Genomic DNA, 24,671 nt, shown 5'->3' on the forward strand with positions numbered 1-24,671 from the left:
GTCCGAAAATCCGTTTGTTGTCATAGTTTTTGTTATAGTTTCCGGTATTGTTTTCAATTTTGAAAAATGAGTTATTCGATGTTCATAAACACGTGGGGCAACAACAATAAATAAATGTGAGAAAAATCAAAATTATTATTTATGGTCTATATTCTATATATATTATATTATATGTGACTGGGAACCCACTCAATGCGATATGCAGTGAAAAACAAAAATACTTAAATTTCATCGATTATAGCAACTACTGATTTTGGACATATTGACATTTGATAGTAGAAACACTAAAAACCTTCATAAATTATAATTCGTTTTAAAAAAATAGAATATTATTACGTAATTTAATCGAAACGAGACGACGCGCGACGTGTCACAGACGACTGCTAAAACAACCAATGCCGGTTATTATTAATATTAATATTTTAATTAAGAATTATGATCGTTCCAAGTTATGATAATATGTTTTTAAAATCGTACGAATTTAATTTAATTTTTAATACAAAATATTTTTTTTTAATGCATTTTAAATTAACAGTTGTTATTAAAAATACATTTTATTATCATAACAATTATTGTATCTTTAGGCACAATGGCACATAATAATTTTGAGGGCCAGGGGGCTAAGATCTGTACTATACACTTCTGTGGGGTTTAATTCCCTTAACTACCCCACGATTTCCGCAATAATAGAATATAATAAAGTATAAACACATCTGGCATAGGAATTTACATGAATTCATTTTGATTTTAGACTTTGACATAATGTTATAGCTTTAAGTTATAACTACACACATATTTGTACAATTTTATTGGCTATTATCATTTCTATAAAATTTCAAACACGTACCTAATAGCTATCCTTATATATAACGTATATAACCATCAACCAATAATAGACACGTCCTATATACGAACGGTTATTTTCACAAAAATATAATACAATGACGATGACATGCCGTGCATGCTGCGGAAGTATCCTATGAATAGGTATGAGTTAAAGAATTTCTTCATTCCTATCATTTTGTCACTCGTATAGACCAGTCATTTTTTTTTTAGAACGCGTTTTTGTGCGTAAAGATTTAAAACGCTTATTGGCTCATCACATTATTTTATAACTAAGCACGTGAATATTCAATTTATTACATTTTTAGAAAAGTTAGTAGGAACATTGATGTTATATGTTAATTTATTCTACGATCACGACGATTAAACTATACCTAGTTGGTTCAAGTGTTGATATAATACAATTATTTTTGTATTAGGTACCCATATGTAAATGTCTACACACTAAGTACCTAAATCGGGTTTAAGTTAATAACCATTCATAACTAATTTTGCTTAAGTTGTTAATACGTAAGTATAGGTACTTACTTATACTAGTGTATTGCTATTAATTTATAATTAGTATAATTACTTTTAGGCACTTTTATATTTTTACACTAACAATTTAAATTATTCAAACATTTGTATTAATGTATGTAGGTCATAGGTCATAGGTACATATTTTTGGGAAACATCTACTACCACCTATAGCTTATAGGTACATAAATAGTTATTTTTAATTGATTGTTTTCACAATTATCGTAGGTACTACAAAATATATGTAAAAGACCAAAGTCCTTGGTTGTAGATGGACGAAGAATTTTATCTCTTCAACCAATATTTATACAAGTGATTACATTCGCATGTAGATATTCCTATAGTTAATTTGCGATTGGTCCGTTGTTCACCACACAATATTTTTATAGAATATTTGTAATAAACATTAGGTAATGTAAATTATAATATATTACATAAGAAAGACTAAAACGTTATGGAAGCAATATCGTCGTGTTGATCAATTACTATCTTAAATAATCTAACGATTTATTAAGGACATTTAAATTTTAAACAAGCTAATATTAAAATTTAAATATGAAGACTCCAAGACGCTGTTTATCCTAAAGAGATAAACTATCGCTAGCAAATACCATTTATGGTATATGTTTGTAATTATTGTAGTCGTGTAGGTAACTGAAACAAGTTACAATAATAAATTATTTTAATTTAATATCCTATAGGTAGTTCAAATTCAATGGAACAATATATTATGTGCATTTATCATATAAAAATGTGTCATATCAAATAATTTTGTTAAGGTTAAGAAAAATAATGCACGCACATTTTACCAGGTTTGAATATATTCAAGTTAAACAAATAATAATTAATAGTATTGTCCTCATGGACTTAAAAAAGGCATTGCATATATTTTATAAATTATTTTTTTACAAAAAAAAACTATTATATCAAGTAGAATGAAAACAAAAAAAAAATCCAATATTAATGATATGCAATTTAGGGTAACTTATTTTATTCAATTTAATATGTAAGAAACATACAGCACAATATAGGCTATAGTGCTATAGATATACCGGACTATATATAATAAGCATGATACATTTATACCTAATATAATACATGAAGTATAGGGAGGTACCTATTGACATATATAATATCAAATTATTACTTTTTAGTTATTACGAAAACCCATAAAAATGTAGAATAATAACATTTGTATGAAAATAAACAATTGTATACAGACATTTAGAGTAATAATAGCATGTAAAAATTATTACTTAAAAATTTAGATATAAATTTAATAAATGACAATTTATTTACTGGTTTAGATTTAGATGTGAAGGCCTATAATGTAGGTAATATTAACATAAATCCATTTGCATCCTTTTCTGGAATGCTTGAAACGATGTTTTCTCAGATACAAATGTGTGCAAGTACACATTATGTTAACAACGAAATCATCAAATTCTGTAGAGTTTTTAGGTTATAAATGTAATTTTGAAAGGATATTTATTTCCGATCCTTACTTAAAACTTTATAGTGTGTATCGGAAATAATAAGTGTATAAGTGTATCATGTATGGGCAGTGACCATCTAATATGTTTAAGTGTTTAATTAAAAGTTAATGATTTTAAATTTTAAATTTTAAAAAAACAATGGGAATTTCATTGCTTTACCTACTACCTAAAGGCTATAATAGGTTTCAAGTGTAGTTGATTATTAAGCACGTAGTTCTCTATAATGTGTGCATTAAATTTGATTCAATGATAAATCATTGAAAACAAACTATTATCCCGATACCACGTATCCCGCGTAAATACCGTGGTCCAATGTGCATTCAACGGTGTTAAATACTGTTAATTCTTAATATTTAATAGACATGGTATATTGGTATTAAACAGCTTAAAAATAGTTTAAATATTTTGAAAAATGCATTGTTTATACCTACTGTCGAAAGAAAATAATAATAATCGTTGTGATAAAAAGTTTCATGCCCAACATTTAGTATTTTTTTTATTCCAACAAAATAACTAAAATAGTTTTTTTTTTATAAATATCCAACTACTTACGTACAATTTTTAAATTCTAAGTCCATAAAAAAAAGTTTTGCCTATGTATTATTGATTTTGTAGAATACTGTAAGAATTACTTACGAAGAATCTTGTATTCCTGCATCAATTGAAAAAATGTTACATTAAATACTCAAAAAGAGCAAATATATTTTATACATTTAATCTTGTACAGAAAATGCTAGCATAAATATTTTGTGAAAAGTCTCCATTGTCTATACATGTTTTAACTACAACGAAAACATTAAATTGATAGATTTTACGTAGATTATACACAAATTCTAAAATTAAATATTCAATAAACACAACAATAATTAATTTGTAGGTAAGAGATTTGCCAATGAGAGATAGTTGTATTAATTCATTATAGAAGATTTATTTGGTTCTGCTTTATATCATTAAACTTGTAAAATTATCATGGAGTATTTACTTATATACGGGTAAATATATTTGTTTATCTCACGTTTACAGTCCACGTATAGTATAATTTAACTATGTATTAATGCCGGTTTTATCAGATAATCCTTTCTTTACTTTTTTTTTGTCATTCATTAAGTGCAAATTAAATTTAAAAAATAACTTTATCCTAATGATGTTAAAAATGTTAAGGTATTTAACAGCAAATTTTAAGCAGGCAGGTATTTAAAATGTATACACTTAATACCTATCACTTACCAGCTTACCTACGATATCGTTCCAATTTTAGTATATTATTTACTGTTTTGGAAAGTAGGTACATAAAGAATATAATATGTAATAATTATTTAGTTCAAAATGTTCTGATAGTAATAATATGTCTGTTTATTTACTTATTCATGTTCAGTTTTAAGGTCTGCGATAATGTTTAAATGTTATTTAAATATATTATAATATTATAATAACTCAAATTTTACGATATATTGATACAAGCTAGATATTTAATATTGTAGTATAAGTGTACAACTGTATAACTGTATAAATATTGAATAATATAATAATATTATGTGTGATGTACAATATACTCATTAGTTATTAAGATTTAAACTTAGTGAATAAATAATAATATATATTATATTTAGACGCATGTATTTATGGACAAATATTACGTACAAATGTAATAGCATCACTGAACTAGTTATGTAAAACGTATGATGCATATTATATATTTTATTATAAATATTGTTACTAACCTATAAAGAATTATAATTTTTTTCTCTTATCATACGAAGAAATATGATTAAATACAATATTACTACGTCCAAAAACCTCAAACTCTTCAAAGATACAGGACTGGATATACAAATTTAATAATTACAATTAACAATATTTTTCATCCCATATTTCCAGGGGCAAACGCGGGGGGAGGAGTTAGAGGTTCAACCCCCCTGAATATCAGCGAAAATAGTGAAAAAATTGATTGACCTACAATAATGCGTATGAACATTTTACATTTTTCGAACCCTACCGAAATTTTTTTCTGCGTTTGCCCCTGCATATTTCATATAAGTATACATTGTACATATATTATAAATATATATATATAAATATAATTTAATGTATTTAGACAATTTGTATAAATATGTTTAAATAACGGCCTTAACTGCTTAAATTATAAAAAAAAAAACATTTGAATCGTGTGATAATTTTGTTTTGTTATGAGTATAGACTAAAATAACTTGTAAATACATTTTATTCATTAATAAATTAGTACAGTATATCTATTATTTTTTAAAAGAAAATGATCACGTTGACAACTAATAAGCTATAAACATTTTATATTTTCTCGGGAAGAAATTTCCACTTAGTTCCGTTTTTGAGAATTGCACATCCCTGGAAACGATGATTAATTATCTTATCTCTTTATTGGAATGAATTATAGAAGTAAACATTATTATTTATTATGAAACATTAGTTTATGGTTTAGTAATAATTCGATTTATTCTTCACTACGCGAAGCACATGAATATATTAACATCTATATAGTTCTTATATTTTTTTTAACGACGTGTAGTGTGTACAAAACAATAATTAAAAATTGTTTAATGACCTACCTAGTACCAACGGTTGTAGGTAGTGGGTAGTAAGTATACATACGAAAATTCGTTCACATTCTATTATTAATTGTTGTTGATAAAATTGATTTTTTACGCAAATTACAAGTAGGTACTAACTACTTTTAGATTGCCGAGTGGAATTAATATTTTAATATAATATTATGGCATATTTTATTTGTTTTGCAATGTTATGAAAAACACATTCTGGGAGAATCAAAGCGATTCGCAATAGGCACTGCTGTATGATTCATAACTCTGTTAATGGATTAAACATATTGGTTTTGAGAAAAAAATTCTATTATATTCAAACATAATTTCGAAAGGCTGTGCTATGTCGTGAAATCGCTCGCAATAGTTTTTTGAGAAAACTGCAACGGGTGTCGTCTCGGAATCATTTTACGAATGCGACGATGATGTATCAAATTGAAAATAATAAGTAATACAACACTGGCTAGAAGGGTAAGCGTAGGAAGTCTCAGACTAGGGTCATGTGTCCGACACTCAGTCTCCTATAATATATCCTGTATCCGTCTAGTCGCCGATCGCCGTACTCGTACATTAAATAATATATAGAGTGACAATAATTTGTTTAACTTAACAATTTAGAATTATGTATTTATCATAATATACATTTATTTTATATTTGGCATATTGCATTTTTGATATCGCATGAAATATGTAAAAGCGGATAATGATTGAAAATTGAAACTCCAACTATTAGACAGATCATCGTGTACTAGGTAGGTATATAAGTGTTTATTATTTATAAATTATATTTTATAGTACATACTGTATAAACTGTACTGCATTTTGAGTTTGGAGATTTGACGATTGCTCATTTAAATTATTTATACTGTTAAATCCTTCAAATTGGTACACAATGAATTTGCTTTATGGTTATGCACCCAGACATAATAGTTTGTACTTTTATTTGTAACTTCTCCACCATGTAGGGTTTATTAGTAAATATAAGCGAATATTTTTAGGCCCAGTTATGGAGGTACCGACGTATGGGTAATTTTTGGTTACTGCCTACTATAGTTTTAAGTTTTTTACGATTTATGTGTTTATATTATATGATGTTGTCTTTAGTGCCACGTATAGTATTTAAATCTTACAGTCAACTTCTCTCATACTCCACTTAGGGCCTAGAAAACATTTATATAGTATGTTTTTGGCATTATATCTGCAATCTGCTTGATCTGTAGGATAATTTCTAAAGCTGTTGGTTTAATAATATATCATATGTGATTATACAAAAATACTTTTTTTTGTCTGTTTTTAAATCACATAGGTAAATATGTATAATGACAGCGGTCTACAATTTTCATGTACAATTGAAGGGACCTTCTACTTTAGTAAGTTTTAAACATGATACCCAAAAAATATTATGTTTTGGAAATTTACAAAAAAAAGAAACATAATAAGTAAATAAATAAGTTTTTCTTGAACAATAAATAATGCAAGGAAATGTTTTATGTATATAACATTCAATTTGTTCTGGTTATTTGTGATTCGATGATCAATATTTAAATTAGGTACGCGTTAAAAATGTGACCGTGAAATATCGTACAGTAATCGATCACGATGACCTTCAATAATTTCAAATGACATTAGGTGTTAAAATATTTTTCCAAGGATTCCAAAAACCCGATACAATACATCCGATTCATCCGAATTTCGCGCAACCGGTAATGATTAAAGGTAATTATAACAACCGAGATTTGCATGCAGTATTTATTTTTGGTGCTTCCGATTTACGAGCTGCAGATAAAGAACAAAGTGTGTCACGGGTTTTTATGCATTATTAATTACTTAATCGTATAATATTTTTATGGAATTGTATTATAAAAACATATTTTTGTATAATGAAAAAATACTAGATGCATTAGGTACTCATTAGACATGGACAATTTCATAACATAGAGACTTCATGGTCAAATATATAAAAATAACCCAAATACAACGGTTATTGGATTCGTTTGATAATTATCATACACATTTTAGCCGTAAATTAAATTTATAAAAATTTTTAAAAAGTAGGTGATCACTCTGCTTTACAGTAGGTGTCAAGACATGTACCTCGTCATTGAGTGAGTCATTGTAATGTACATATGTTTTAAATTTGAATTAAATGATAAATCATTGCATACAAAAAACGACTCCGAGACTCCGTTTGTCAATTGTTAGCCTATATTATACTAAATACATTTGATGATAGGTATATTTATATATTAGTATATTACTATTATAGTATTTTCATTTTAAGCCTTACCTATAAAAATTGAACATTTTATAAAATTTTAACTATAAAATAATTTTGAAAATTTCGTGATTTAGGTGAGAATTTTGTCAAACTAAAAATGCTTTTAAAAAAAATCGTGCTTATGTAACTTTAGTATTTTTAAACTCCTATAGTAACAACTTATGAGGAACCTGCATTACATATTCAAGCTTTGTGACAGAGCAAACATTTTATAGAAAAAAATTTGAAAATATGAAATACACACAAAGCTACAAAGAACTAAAACAGAGAAAAGTATTTTAGAAATAATACCACCTATAGAAAATGCTAATATAAAGATTTGTTGACATTGTTTAGTAATTCTAGTTATTCATTTTTGAATTACAACAAAATAAGGAAATCAATTTTGTTGATATAACTGTTTTTTCATAAACTTTGTTTTCTTTAATATTTTTCTTGTTTTTCCAAATATTTTTAAAAGTGTAGGAAATTTTATTTTTGACCTCAAAAAATACTAACTACATTCACTTTCCTACCAGAAAAGATATTGAAGTTGAAAATTGAAGGAATTTTACTTCTAGAAATGGTGTATACTTAGGTACAAATCATTGTTAAATCAATACATTCATCGCTCCGCCCGGAATCTAAAATAATTGTATGTATTATTTTAATTGATTTACATTTATGATTATATACATTATACATACTATAATCGTAATATATTAAAAACATAATAAAATGTACGATTTTTAGCCACATCAGCAGTCAACCTACCAGTTAAACTTTGTTACTTAATTGATATAGTCGTGAGAAAAAGTGTAAAGGATAATTTTATAATTGTATTGTATGCCTAATATATAAATCAGGTAGCAATTTGGATGTTTATTCTAAAAATTGGATAGGCATTCAATTAAATTACACCTCAAAAAAAAAATTGCACGAAATTTGACCCAAATTTGTGTTTTAGCACGCAATTCAATGCAGCCAATAAACCATGATTCCTCTTATGATGGCATTAGGGTTTAAAATCGTATTAACGCAAATCATAGTTTACAATACTATTTACATGTGGAATTATAGTACTAGGACAAAATGGATTTTTAATTTCCTTGATTTATTCATATAATAATTAAAAATATTTAAATAAATAATTTATTGTTACTACCAAATAATTTTATTGACTTATTGTACTGTGTCATAATATTGTAGACAATCCTACGTGATAAACTTTATACTCATAAATCATAATATTCATATTTTATAGCTATATAATACAATGATCTATAGATTATGAAACAGACGTCATAATTATGTCACAATAATTGACGTTTACACATTTGCTATGAGATTTAATAATGATATTAATATATAAAAGCATATACAAAATTACAAAATATGAAACATATAAAACAGCCAACATAGGTACGAATATAATGAAAATGAATCAATGCATATTGGTTTTGGATTACGTCATTGGATTTGTATAACGCTATAAAAATTAGAAGATAAATATTATTTACACTATATAATATGTACTTAATATCCCATATTCCCATCGGTGTATATATTATACATACGTACCTGGACTGTTTTACGTTTGACTTACATATATATGTTATATATATTAGTAATATATATTCGTTTTTTTTATAAACGAATCAATTAAAGAATATAGTTTTTTCTTAATAATTATCGACAATAAGTAATTATGTGGTTACGTTGAATAGTGAAAAAAAAACAACGAAATAAAATATAATCAGTTAAGTTTTTATGAAAACAAATTAATGTGAAAGTGATTATTATCAGCGATTATTGTTATGACTATAGCACCTACTGATTTAAATCAATACCTAGGTAATTTATGCTACGTATGCCAGTATCATATAGGTAATATTCGTCGTACACGTTTAACGTTTTAAATATTTATATTATATTATATTACTAAAATTAGCTTAGTGCTTTTTAAATGGTATATTTATACAATTGCGCTGTGAGTTGTATATCATAGTAAATTGTCTCACCATGAAAAATAATCGTTTTTATTAATTAATTTTGTATATATGTTATACATTCAACTTGAATGGATTGGAAAATGGTCAATAATTACATAAATTAAATATGCACTATAAATTATAACTACTTATAAATATGACCTAATTAAGTATACAAGATTAAAAAAAAACTAAATATTGGATTAATAATTTTAATGCTCAGCCACGATATAAAGACATATTATTCTTTTAAGTAAAAGTTGATTTAAAGAAAAAAAAGAATAACTAGGCATTGGTATTGCTATATCACGTGAAAACCATGTGATATGATTTATTATGTTATCAAGCAAATGCATATAATATAATACTTACGACGAGACCAAAGGTATTAAAGTCCTAAAATATAATTATAATTTAAATTAATTTTGTTTGAAATTAGTCGTTTGTAGATATTAATATCTACCGTATTATAATAAATTTACTGATGTGCAATAAAATATAGTTAAATGTAAGTACCTACGTGTTCTACCAAATATTCAAAATTTAAAATTTACTTGATAAGTATTTCAAAAATAAATATTAAACAGTTATTAAATACAAAATTGTCAATTATATTTAAATACTAATGGGTATAGATAAATCGTATGGGTACCTACATGGTTACGAAAAAGTAAGAACACTTAAAAAGTAATAGAGGTACGCGAGTAGAGAAGAATCTGAAGAAATCAGAAGGATTAATGCGCCTACTTTTACTAGATAGGTACGTTTTATAATGATGATCTTAATTTTCTCAATTTATTATACGATTCAATTATTGAGATCAACAAAACCGCCGTAGGTATATTATGTTGATGCCGATGTGCGATGACAATAGTTATCGAGTCTATTCGTATGTATTTCAAATCGTAGTCTCGTATCTAATGTATCAAAGGTCTCCTAGATTATGACGGCACTATACACAGTTGGTCCGTTTGCGAATAATAACTATTATTATCATTGAAAGGGTCCCGTGGTATAATAATATGATGTGTATAAAAATATCAAACGACATATATTATTTGGTTTCTATTGTACGAACATTGACCTTTGGTGTTTGAATTACAGAAAATTAAAGCATGAACGATAAGTCACATTATTTGTATTTCATGTTAATAATGAATAATTGTATTGTGTGTAAAAATGTTTTTAAAGCCAATACGGCTATAATAATTATAATATTATAATATAATATGAAATATATACGTCGTACAAATGTGCTATTATGTGTCACCATTTGCGAGTAAGTAAACACGAATACACGATTCAAATGACACAAGTCGTGTAGACTCTGACCTCACAATATAATATTATTGTGTTTCATACAATATGCGATGCATATCCAGGATAGGTTTGACGAGTTAGCATTTTATCACTATTGTTGTTATTATTAATTTTCAACAAATTAGAAATGTTTTCAAAACTCAACATAATAATACGTAGGCTGTGAACAATTATTGACATTAATGGTGCACTATACTAAATACTAAAGAGTATAATAATTATAAACTACAGTACTTACCCATTAAGTTTAATATATAGGTACTGTCACTGTAGTGCAACCGTGCAGGAACAAGAAGTCGGTAAAAAAAACAAATTAATTCAAATGTAAATCGTTCACGAAAAAGTCTTAAGCCCCAAATATTTAAATTATCTATTAAATGCTGTATACTGTACAAGTCCTTACTCGTCAATGTCAAGAAATTCGGATTTAATTACATTTGATTAATTTACGTGAAAAAATGGTTTTATTTTTATAGTTTCACTGATAATAATTATCTCTATATATATTTTTTTTAATACTTAAATCCAAAAGAAAAGAATGTACAGCGATAATGTATTATTATATTCAGTTAATATACTAATGTAGGTACCTACCTACTAACATTACTATAATACTGCGTGGGCTATGCGATAATAAGATATATATTAATACTTAATTACTAGTGCTATTTAAAATTTTTAAAAAAATACGATTTTTGCTTAAATAACCGTAACAATAGTGCGAAGTCAACTAGCCAATATAATAATTATATTTTAATAGCTGAGTGCTAAGTCGAAAACATATAGTCGAGTCGTATAGTTGTAGATATAGTATAGTTGTAATATCTAATGAAAAATATTTCATTATTCTTTTCCGTAGGTTAGTGGGTTAGAACAATTATTTTTATGGTATTTATTTATTACCAAAGCATAGAAATTCAAAATAATATAAAGGTTATACACTCCTCGTTACAATTATACGAGTACATTAAACTATAATATATACGCAGTAATTATTCGCAGATAAAGATACAACAGGATGTGAGTAATTATACGGTGTATGCATCCTTTTTTTATGATCGTAACGAATAACAATACTTCGAAACACAATAATTTGGTGGAATATTATGCGGGTACATTGAAAATTTTGATCCACTAATTTACAGATTTTTTTTTTTTTGGAAAAATGTAGGTCATCGCATGTTTGATGGATATTGTTTTGCGGGTGGATCCAATGTTAAACAATTTTTGAATTTTTTAAATAGTTAGGCATAGTTAAAACATGATACGTGCAAGCATCAGTGTCTTAAATCTTAATACATTCAATATATTTAGTATTACATCGATGTCAAATATTTATAGAAAAATTTTAAAAATTATAAATTTATCAATTTACAAGTTCCTATAAATATGAATCTAGTTTAGTATTCTTGAAAGGTAACATAGGCGTATGGTGAAAATATTAAGTATGATAAATAATAATACATATTATATTGAATTTTATTGTTTTATGAATATTGCAACAATTTGTAATTTGTAATATTAAATTTGTACCTACCAGCAATTTACAATCGTTATCACATGCGTGACTTTAAATTTGGTTTAAATACTCTTTTTACTGAACCAAAAAGTTTACACGGAGAATAATGACACTTTGGGTTAAAATCATTAGCTTTAATCCGCCCTTTAATTAGAATCAAAATAAATGGAATATAAAATAGAGGTTTAATATTTCTTGTTTATTTACGTTCCTAATTTGAATATTTATAATCAATTTATATTTGATACATGTGATTACTAAATTGTGTGAACATTATTATTTCAGCAAGCAGTATAATACATAATAACTAATTGTGATTGTTTTGAAATATAACAATGTAAATGTAGGTAGCTATTGTTAATGTTTATTAATGAAGTTCATACCTACTGAATTTCATTTCAGCGCTCATTTTTGGTTTTTTAATATAATTCAATTTTGTTGCATAATTATTTCATTGAGAACAATTTTAAATTATTAGTTGGTAGTTATTGGTTCCTAACAAGGTTCCTACTCACATCATGAGAAAATATGTAAATGTTCATTTTTCAATTAAAAAACAAATACAAAAATGTTTATAAAATATAACTATGTAAGATAATAAATGGAGTTATATTTTTATACAATTATACACCTATATAAATATTTTTCTTTTAAATATTATTACTTTAAATGATAATTACTTATTAGTTATTATAATTTCAAAGGTTATTCATTAATAAATCGGATTAATAAGTAGTAGGTAGATATCTAACAATAAATTCTTATTTAATATTGTAGGTATATTATTATTCACAGTGAATATTAATATTTTATTGTAGGTACGTATTTTTTTATTTCTTTTTCGCATGATAAAATTGAGCGAAAATGTTCTAATAATAATTTATATTATATTATTTTAAGTATACCAACATAGAAAATACAATATTTTAATAATTAGTTAATAATGTTAATAATTAGGTATTGTAACTATTAAGTACCAACAATTTAATAACAGCTTATTCATTTAAAAAAAATTAATAAATTGAGATGTGATTTTACATAGTTGAACATCATAAGAGACTTTTAATAAGATTTTAATAATTTGTGAAATTTCACAATTGCTTAATTAAATGAGTAATTTTTTTTAGAAAATTTGATAATATAATAAGATATAACGTGGATATTACAATATCAACTACGGTATGAATAGTAAATGTATAATATAAAATTAATAATGTGAAGAAAAATTAAAACTTATGCAAAGACGCAATTCCGTTAACTAATTTTATATGGTCTAATTTTATTTTTCTCATTGTAAACCAGGCCTATAGGACCTGTCTGCCAAAATCAGACGCGTTCATCGTCGTATATACGCATGTCACATATTATGCATATTATAGTACTACACAAAATAACGAATTGCCTAAGCGATTAATTAACTCTCTCAGACTTGAAACGACCTTGACCTGATAATATTACAATTCTCAAGTATTCTTTCAAATAAACGAACACAAGCCTAAAAAGTACGCTTCGTGCGGATAAATTGTTTTACCTGCGAAGCAGCCGCCAAGCTCATAAAATACAGAGACCGTATAAAATACAAAAATAGACGAAATTTTATTTCGGAATACGCATATATAGTAGGTACATACGCGAACAATACAAGTGTGTAACCAAGGATCTTTACATAACATCAAGTGTGATAAAGTTTTGTTAAATAATGTGCACCGCAGACACGCGCCGGTGTCCCGGTGCAATGAACAAATTATGGTTGAATAGAATAACTAAATAAACATTTGATCAAATTGGCCCTTTATAATATGTAGGTACATATTATGAGTATATGACACCGGCACAAACAGAAGATCTCCATCCAAGAATATTTGTATAATATTATAGAAAAATGTGACGAGTGAGAGTATTAACAAATATATACATAATGAACTATTTACTATATATAGATGCATTAGGTGTACATAATATTACATTATTAGGTTTATCTGCGGTATTTGACAGTAACATTTCACACAGGAATTATTAGGGTTTGCAGGTTCTTATTGCGCTGAAAATCACGAAAATATGCATATAAATATTTATAAAAAAAAAAGTTATACGATTACATGTAAATAGGTATGCAAATTAAATTATATTAACATGCACAAATAAAAAATGTTAAGTTGTGCATTGTACACGTATGAAAATATGCAATTAAAAATGTATAAACACATAAAAAAAAGAAATTAAAAATATAATTTAAATACAAAAATAAGAGGTACATTTTTGTGTTTTAAATGTATGGTAAAAAGTGGTTACTAATTAATTAAAAGTAATTAATAAAAACACGATTCCGAAAAACACCAAAGACGAGATTGATGACGTGTGGGCACGTAGCTATAGTCAGTGATCGTTGATGACCCGTCAGGCGTCAACCGACGACGTGCCAATCGAAAATATAAAAAAAAACCTGAGAGTTGAAACTACATTTTTTTGATAACGCAATTTATATAATTGAGTTACTCGTGGTATAAAAATAAAGTGATCGGTGTTTTCCATACAACTCTCATGTATTTAGTATTAAAACTATGTATGTATGTAACAAAATGTATATTAATCTGTAGTTTTTAATTTCGACCAGTCTTTATATTTACGACAGAGTGTGCAAACGATTATTTAATCGGTGCATGTACCTAAATTTCTCGTAAACAACAGATATATTAAAGGTATATTTCAAACATAAAAACGGAGTACAGTTCAGTTACTGAAATTACGAATAAAATCGCGACTTCTTAAACAACGGGATTTGCATTTTCTTAAATAACAACTAACAATACAATTGAAAATAATTAATTACTCGGAGGAGTATTTGGAACAACTCTGTGAAAGAAAATCGTTAAATTATTTAAATGACACGCTAAAATACCAGAACCTTTAAACACAATACACCCACTCACCAGTCTCCACCTCCCCCACCCTCGCCAGACAAAAAAAATGAAAAATCAGGCGACGTGGTGACACTCGGGAAAGTATTTGGAACAACTCTGTGAAAAAAAAAACGTTAAACTATTTAAATGACACGCTAAACATTTAAATACAATACATCCCTTCTCCTCCCCCTTCGGACAAAAAAATGAAAAAACGGGTGACGTGGTGGCATCCAGTAAAGTATTTGAAACTGTGTGAATAAAATTTGTGTAGAAAATTGGTATATAGAATAGGCCTATTATTTTATATAAAGATAAGTGTGTCATATATTATTGTTATTAACTTTTGAGTCAATACCGGCTTACCGTAGGTACATATTTTAACAGTGTGAATTGGTTCTTAGAACAATTGTAGGTACAAATAAATAATAGTATAAAATTAATTTAAGTTTTTTGAAAATTGCATTGTGTATATAAAATATTATAATACACAACGTAACATTTTCAATTAGACATTAGTATATTATATTATTATGTTTTAAGATTAAAATAGGTATACCTATTATGTTTATTGTTATTATTTTTTATTATATACGTCGTTTTTCGTCAATACTTTGCTAATAATAATAACAATAGACATTTTACATTTCCGTTGATGGCACATTAAATTCTGCTTATCATATCATAAAACTCATTATTGTAAAATAATATACTAAGTTTCTTTGCTACCAGTCAGCTACGATTAAAATATTCAAACAGGCAATCATATTAAGCGTCATACGCATCATAATTAGGTCGCAGTAACTATTTAAATGTTGAAAATTCTACAATTCTAAATGTCCATACAATTATATATATTATATATATTATAATAAACTCATTGAAACAAATAAATGTTTGGCTATATAATTAACAATTATAATCAAATATGAAATATACTATAATCGATAATTATTGTCTCCTTGTAAATGTACAAAGAAGAATAAACCTATATTTATTGTGTTCAACAATTTTAGCGCGGCATATATTACATATATTACATTTATTTGTGTTCACAAAATTATTTTTGGTAGGTTTCATTCAACACCGTGTAATATAATATTATGCTATACTTGTTAAGCTCGTCGTGATTATATAGAAGATAATATTATACCAATAGTTGTACAGAAAATATATATTTTTCGTTAGGAATTAAGTCGATTGGATTACAACTATCGTATATTCGTATCACATATTTTTTGCCATGTAAATATTATTAATAAGTACTTATAGGCTTATTACCTATTATCTATACATAGGTAGTTAATGTATTTAATATTACCTTACTTTTTTTTAAAAATGTTTGCTTTTTATGACCAAAATGTAGCGATTTGCCTTCAGTTAATTAATAAAAACCAGATAAATATTTTAAATTTGAATTACAGTGAAATGTGTATATTATATAGGCTATTAATGTGATCAATTGATACGACACAATACTAGTTTTTTTTAAGGTTTGATGATGGAAAAAATGAGTTCCTATACATAACAAAGTTAAAAATAACAGTTTTTTTTTAAATATCAAATTTTTTTTATTTATATAAATAACTACTCGATAACTTACTATTGAATTGTTAAAATTAAAAATTAAAACATGATTTTATTCAACTTAATTTAGGTAACTATGTATTGGCTTTTAATTATGTCAAATGTTGCAATAATTTCAAACTTGCACATTGCTCTATTGCGTAGGTACTAATTATTTTATTGTAGGTATCGCCTATCTCCTCGTGTACCTAGGTATATATAGTATTATAATAATTATATAATTATAATATAATTAGTTGATATATATTTTCCAAATTTCAAATAATTTTTTTTTAGTGCTCTGTTAAGTACCTACTCACTTGTGCACTTACAAATTAAAACATTAGTTGGTGGGATGGAGGGAGGGAGAGAAGTGGGATTAATAAAAACCGCTCTATAGATAATATTATATAACACGTAACATGTTCCTATTTCAACGGCATAACACAAGACATTATAATGTTATAGAATTATATATTGTTGTGAGGATAGGTAAACTTATTTTGCGGTGGGGGCGATACAGTATAATATTATAATAATTTATAATATATTGATGAACGGAATAGCATCTTCTAAACCTGCAGAAGTCGGTACGCCTTCACCATCATAACGTGCATGTAAAAGTAATTTGTTTAAGCGTAATAGACAAGGGTTATATAAGATAGCATTTTTGAGTACCCACTTAAGACACTAACCACACAATCTAAAACATACCTAGCTAAGAGTATTCGTGATTTAAATCTAAACGTGTTAATATGCATGTTATATTGGCATATAAGTATATATGGCATTGTAATAATAATAATAATTGTATCACACGTTTATACGTTCATTCGCAGTATATGTGCGATCGATATGCTTGCTGATAACTAAAAGTATGATTATATAACTCTTCAATAAGTCTGAAAAAATTTAATGATCATTATTTTTACCATAAAAGATATTTTGTTCCACGCTCGTTACAAAAACTTTTATAATTTAAATCAATAACAACTTAATACCTATCTACTACAGGAAGGTATTACACGGCGTCTATACACAGACTTGATAATAATATTAATTCATACACCTATTACTTACCAAATGTATTGAAATAAAAAAAGCTTGTAAGAGATTCTTACAAAGCAAAACTCTTATAATAAGATTGGTCATATTATTTATACTTATAAATTAAATATACTATTACAGCAAGTATATTACCTATCTCCATTTGGTATTTGAAACATCTTACGATATTATGTGATATTTTAATAGAGAAGGAAAAATGAATAGCAAGTGCAACATTATGTTCAATAGGTATGTATATTTTTACATCTAACTGTACGGTGTATAATATATTATTATGCCGACATTTACAAAATCTGAAAATAAAGTTTGTAATAAAAATAATAATTTTACATAAATAATATTATGAAACACTTTAAGTACGCTACTACAAAAAAAAAAAAAAATGAGATAATAATAATAGGAAAAAGTAATAATAATAATAATAATAATAAAAATAAAAATATATAAGTTTAAAAAGTAAAAAGTACATTTTTATCCTGAAAATATTGTTTTTTACATAAAAGTTATTGGTAATAAAAAAATAATATGCATTTCATTCCTGTAGAAATTACAGTCAAATTATTGAGTGATGTACAATGTAGTATTTGACTAGAAATTCAACAGAATCCATTTTCATAATTTATTTTACTTAAAAATTTCCAGTTGAAAAATTGTTTTATTTATATTGCAGCCATGATCACGGAAAAAGCCTGTAAACAAATTATTATCATTATTATATTAATTTGTAATGGTTTTCAGTGAAAAACTTTTCACTAATTTACTAAAAATAAATATTTAATAATAAAATGATTATGACTATATATATATACCTAATCTAAGTAAAAAATTTATGAGTACCTAGTGATTCAGTTATATTAATTAATAATTTAAAAAAAATATAGATGATGAATTAAAATCTTATGAAATATAAATGTAGGTACTTTTTGTAAACTAAAAAATGCAATAAACAATTGAAAGTGCAATTATTTATTTTAATTAATTAGTAATACACTAATACCTAATAATAATTATGATTTTAAATATTTCAATCATTTTCTCAAGCTTTCGTTCAACAATTCAGCTAACGTTGTATTCAGAGTTAAATGTATACCAAAAAGGTATACGTGTGGTAGGTACTTGTTAAATTTTTTACACATATGGGGCCACAAACTAACCAGTTATTTAATTAGTGTTTCAGTTTTAAAATTATTTTCAAATGAATCACTGGGTACCTACTTTATCAAAATGTTACACAATTTGAAGTAACGAGTTAAACGTGATTATCTTTTAATTTTTTTATTTTAAATTCCAGACAACATATTTTTTGTTATCTATTGCGATAAAAATAACGTTAAGAACCATTAAAATAAAGTTCCTATATACAGATATATACACGTATATTTATGCAGAAACAAACTGAATAAGGAAAAGAGTATTATTATTGATTATGTATGTCATGCAGGTACATTGTATATACACCAGGTACATGTATTTTATGTATTTATGTTAACAGTCATATAGAGGTTTAATTAATTGTTTTATGTGACAATAATTTGAGACGTCGAAATAACTCATTATAGGTCCAAATAATCAAAACGTCATTATATAATATTACTGGGCGGCGATGTTTGGCCCGAGCAAAAGAAAGAGTAAATATGCTGACAACAATTGGAACGCGAGTACTAAATACTGAAAGCCGAACGTTGCCAACAATTCATTGCCCCCTCGACAATAATAAATTGTATACAGCATAATATTATGTACCCAATAATATATAATAATAATAATAATACTAATAATAATAACGTATTATTATGCATGAAGTTTTTTAACAATGATTAGGAGGTACTTAAATGTCTTTCAAAAATAACACAAATCGGCATTATTCAATGAATAAACGACAAAGGCACACGGCGCTAGCAAAATGTACACCGACGTAAGTACCCACCCATGTCTAATAACCGTCGTTGGTCTGTTTAGTGTAAATATTGTATTGTTTGCATGCGACGAGAAATATGACGTATTATTATTACCTATATCGGTTATGGACGGGTTCGACGATGTTTTATTCATTGACAATGTTTTTATTATTATTATTTTCGTTGCGCGACAAATACGATTGCTTATTAAAACGTTTGTATAAACATCAACTGAACAACATGATATTATTGTATTCATATTATATTATATTATGTACATCATATTAATAATTATAGTATGATCAAACGCCGCGTTTACAAAACGATTTTTTAATACCTATATTACGATTTTCTCCGCCACACTTATTATAAAATATATTGTACAGAGTGTATCTGCAGGAGTATAAAATAAAAATGTTTATTGAGATGCATTTCTTACATCCGCCACTTACACCCTGTATTTATATCATAACAATATATTATGTACAAATGGAAAAGACATTATTATAATTATTATTATTATATTATTACACGATAAATCGTGCCCTCCACTAGTGACGACGTCCCAAACGCAACTACCTGTCGTCGCTTTGATACGGCCAGGTACGGGTTAAAATTTTTATTTATTATACGCATTACCATATAAAATATTATGCACACACACACACACACACACACACACACACACACACACACATGTGAACAGGTGTGCCTATTATATCCTGTACGCTTTACCGTTTTGACCCGAAACGGTCCGTTTGTCATGCACCATATTATTATAATATTACAATACGACGACGTAAAGGTAGGTAAGGTGCGAGTTTATCGTAATAATATTTTAAATTTTTCGCGACGAAAAGGATTTCGCGATGTGTAATAATAATAATAATAATACCCGACAATTTGTTGGTCCGCCGCCGGGCCGCCGGTCACTCTCTAGTTCGTACGTAAATTATAATAATAATATATTATATTATACGCTATACTCGTCCTCGCCAAATACCCATTCGTTTAACTGTACAATCGGCCAAAAATGAACCACACAAAACGATTAAGAACGCTCGCCCGTGCACACAATATGTATTGTCGTGCCGCAAGTCTCCCGGGAACCGCGGCGGTGTTTCGAAGGTCAAAATCGAAAAAGCGAATTTCACAGAATAATAATAATAATATCGTCATCGTCGTCGTAATAATATAATAGTGTATAAAATTATTATACATTGTATACTTATAATACGGGATGTATGAGATCATCGAACGTCATTTTCGTTGCACCGATGATCGGCGGGGGACCTAATTACAATATCAGTTGTCCTGCACGGGGTATCGGCGCACGTGCAGATGTTTGCGAGGGATGTTTGACAATTTGTATTTTAATAGTGTGTGTCCATGAAGTAATATTTGATTAGCAAATGAATATCATAAGGAAAAAAAAACGAGTTTAATAATTCTAGGTACCCACGGATTTATTTGAAATGTTTAACGAGGAGTATTAGTGCGCCTATTTGTGAATAAGATCGTTAACCGAGTATATAATAAAAAAAACCACATCAGTTTTCTTATTATTTATACTGAACGATATTATTATTTATTACTGTTTATCCCATATAGATTGGAAATTAAACCCAAATGGTATTTTATACGGTTCGAATATCGCAACATGTCCAGAGAGAAAATCGATAAAAATGTCCAAGAAAACAATAATAATATGCAGTAACTGCAGCAAGAAACTGTTCCTTTTCTTTTTTTTAACGTCCCGACTATTTTTTTTTTTGGATTAATCCGAATACCGCCCGGGGCCGTCGTGTCCATTATACCTTATGGATTATGTTACCCCCGTTGGAGCACTATTGTAAAAGGTTTTTTTTTTTTATCAACAACTATTAAAGACGCGCTTGGTTTAAAATTACTGCGAAACCTCGAAAACTTAAATCGGCCGAGAACAAAAAAATAAGTCGTATGTTATCGAAAATTCCGATTTATAGAAAAATTGTGTGTAGGTACACAATGAAAAGCAGGGGCCAAGTAATACATTCGAGTTATCGAGGTTCCACTGTAATTTTGTTTGTTTATTTTAATTAGTATTTTACTGTATGATTTTAAAGTGGTTGTAATGCGTTTTTGTTTTAGTTCACTTGTGTCGACGTCGTACGTAATATTTTAATAACACATAGTTATAATAATTTTTACGGATCCGATGAGGGTAAATAGTTTTTTGTTCGCCAATTCTACAGCGTGTATTTGGTGACTGATTTCCATATAGGACACTGTAACGAATGTTACGCGTCACTACATCAGAAACGTCTAATAAACAATAATAATATGTATTAATTTACCCCCGCGGAAATTGTTTGAAAAATTCATCAAATTGCCCACCCACACCCCCGATCTACAACCAGATGTCGAAAATCACCATATAATATTTATGAACAATTATATGCCTATGCATAATGTTATGCGATATTAGTGTTTTGTAATATTATTGTTCCGCCCAATGATTTACATAACTATATATCATTTATTTGTCATATTATATACGTAAAAATACATAATATTCTAATAAAATACATTGAACAGACCTGATTGATGTTTAAGAAGCTTTGACGATTTGTATGCGTTTAATTTCTTTCTTCAACTGCACGTATGTCACCTCCAATTTGCGCTTTTGAACGGATATTTCGATTTCGGCAACCTTCTTCTTGAAACGGCTGTTTCTGGCCGCCTCGTTGTTCTTCTGCCTCATCTGATAGTAGTAGTCGGTAGTTTTCGATGTGCAGCTTGAAGACATGATTAATTCTGTAACAAAGTATAAACATGAAAAAAAATGTTCAATATTAAAACACGTAAAAAACTGTCTTCGGGGAAAATGTGCGGACAAAACACATAATATTGTTTGTAATAACTCTTTACAAAATATTATTCTACCGCCGAGAGATCCGAACACGACCATAAGTACTGCACGTGACGTGCCAATGAACCGAAATAATTATCGTCTTAGGGTCCAGTGCAGCAGTCATGTCATGTCATGTGGTGTCAAAAAATTGTCATTAAAAACCCATTACCGAGCTGTGGTACGAGACCGAATGCTATTGATGTGTCCTGTTATTGAAGCATAGAGACATTTCCAAACGTAAAATACACACGTGTGTATGTTTTTTTCAGCCATTCTAGGAATGGTTTTTGTTTATTTTCAAAGATGATAAACATGATATATTTTAGAGGTATAATTTATGAAATATATTCCAGCGAACGTTTCGTAAAAGCAACAATACGACATTGATTGGAAAACGGACATTCGAAAAATGGTTTAAACATTTACAGAAAATCTTTATCGTTTAAACAATATAATATAATATAATACCTGTATAGTTTATTTCGATTGGCATTTTTGAACATTTTACGTTGACGGATAAACTTGGCACGTGGCTTGAAAACAATACGTACATTTGGGCCAAGGGAAATGCCGAAGAGAACGATAATGACCGTGAATTAAGTGGATCGCAATTATTTCGCGAAAAAAGAGGGGTTGTAGACGATTTTATTTTCGATTTCAAAATTGCGTCACACTGTTTATCAATAACAAAATTGCAAAACTATAACAAAATTGGTACGTAGAAGAAACGCGTATTTGTTAAACATTAAAATGTTTTTCATATATTTTTTTACCCCTTATTTATGATAGGTACCTTTGTACTGCAGTAAACACGAACTCGATCATGTTTGTGCATACCTATACTTGAATATCATACGAAATTGCTTCGAAGTTAAACAAACATTTTAGCTTACTATAAAAACTATTTTCCATAACATATAATAATAATATATTATTATTAAAAACTAATATAAATAACATAATTCTAATAAAAAATTTATTAATAATTAAATAAACAATCACACACTTATATTTAACATAATATAAAGTAATGCTTTTTTATTGCAATATATTACTACTTTATTAATATAATTACTTAAATATTTTTTTTGTCTGCAATCGAGATTATACGGTTTATTTTAGTGATTACGGGGGTGTTTTTACTGTTTTAATAAAATTGGTTTTGTAAGTCCTAAAATAATATTATCTTGGATGGCAATGATTATATTGTACATTAAATATTTTATATTCGAATGTTTTAAAAATATAATAAAGGTACATATTTTCGGAGCATTGTTGAAATTCCAACGATATAAAACGAATAATCGAGCTTAAAAATTCAAACCCACGTAAATATAATTACCTATCTACAAGCATAATAAATTATCCTATTATTATTCTTATTACACATCGATAAGCACGGTAATACGATTAAATCAGGAACAGCATACGGCACAATATTATTATTATAAAACCTAACGCGGGATCGCAAAAACGGCAAAATAATGACAATAATTACCTCGTTATAGTTCGGACGGACAGCAATCTGTGGAATCGGATCGGAGATAGAGAATCTGCGATGGCACGGCCGGTGATACAGTCGTCGAGTTTGTTGTGTGTTCGAGTGCTTCGTAGTCGCTGCTGTACAGTGATGATACGCAGACGGGTCCTCCGTGACGGTGTGTAGCGGTTACGACAATAAGCCGTCATGCAGAAATCTGTATTTTATATACGGACGTAATTGAGCCTTTACCCCAAAATTGTATTATCATCCCTTCCGAGTGCGATCGCTCCACCCTTTCTCGCGAACCGGTACCGGTGCGGGACGCTCGTCGAATCGCGTAGGGGGCCG

At 27.5% G+C, this 24,671-nt stretch overlaps 1 protein-coding gene and 1 long non-coding RNA gene across 2 annotated transcripts in view; both read right to left on the minus strand.

Moving 5' to 3' along the window:
• LOC132942415 (glucose-6-phosphate exchanger SLC37A2) overlaps positions 1-11,253 on the minus strand; it is a 33,343-nt gene extending 22,090 nt beyond the window's left edge. Inside the window, exon 1 of the mRNA XM_061010775.1 lies at positions 11,235-11,253. The gene's annotated coding sequence lies outside the window, so the exon portion shown is untranslated. The remainder of the gene's footprint in view (positions 1-11,234) is intronic.
• A 7,022-nt stretch (positions 11,254-18,275) lies between these two features.
• LOC132935991 (uncharacterized) lies at positions 18,276-24,671 on the minus strand. Its single transcript, XR_009663376.1, has 3 exons — positions 24,339-24,671; positions 22,527-22,743; positions 18,276-18,738 (listed from the first exon to the last, which is right to left on the minus strand). It is a non-coding gene; the product is annotated as an uncharacterized LOC132935991 (long non-coding RNA).

Source organism: Metopolophium dirhodum, chromosome 1 (assembly GCF_019925205.1).
Source record: "Metopolophium dirhodum isolate CAU chromosome 1, ASM1992520v1, whole genome shotgun sequence".
In the NCBI taxonomy this organism is placed as follows: Eukaryota; Metazoa; Arthropoda; class Insecta; order Hemiptera; family Aphididae; genus Metopolophium; species Metopolophium dirhodum.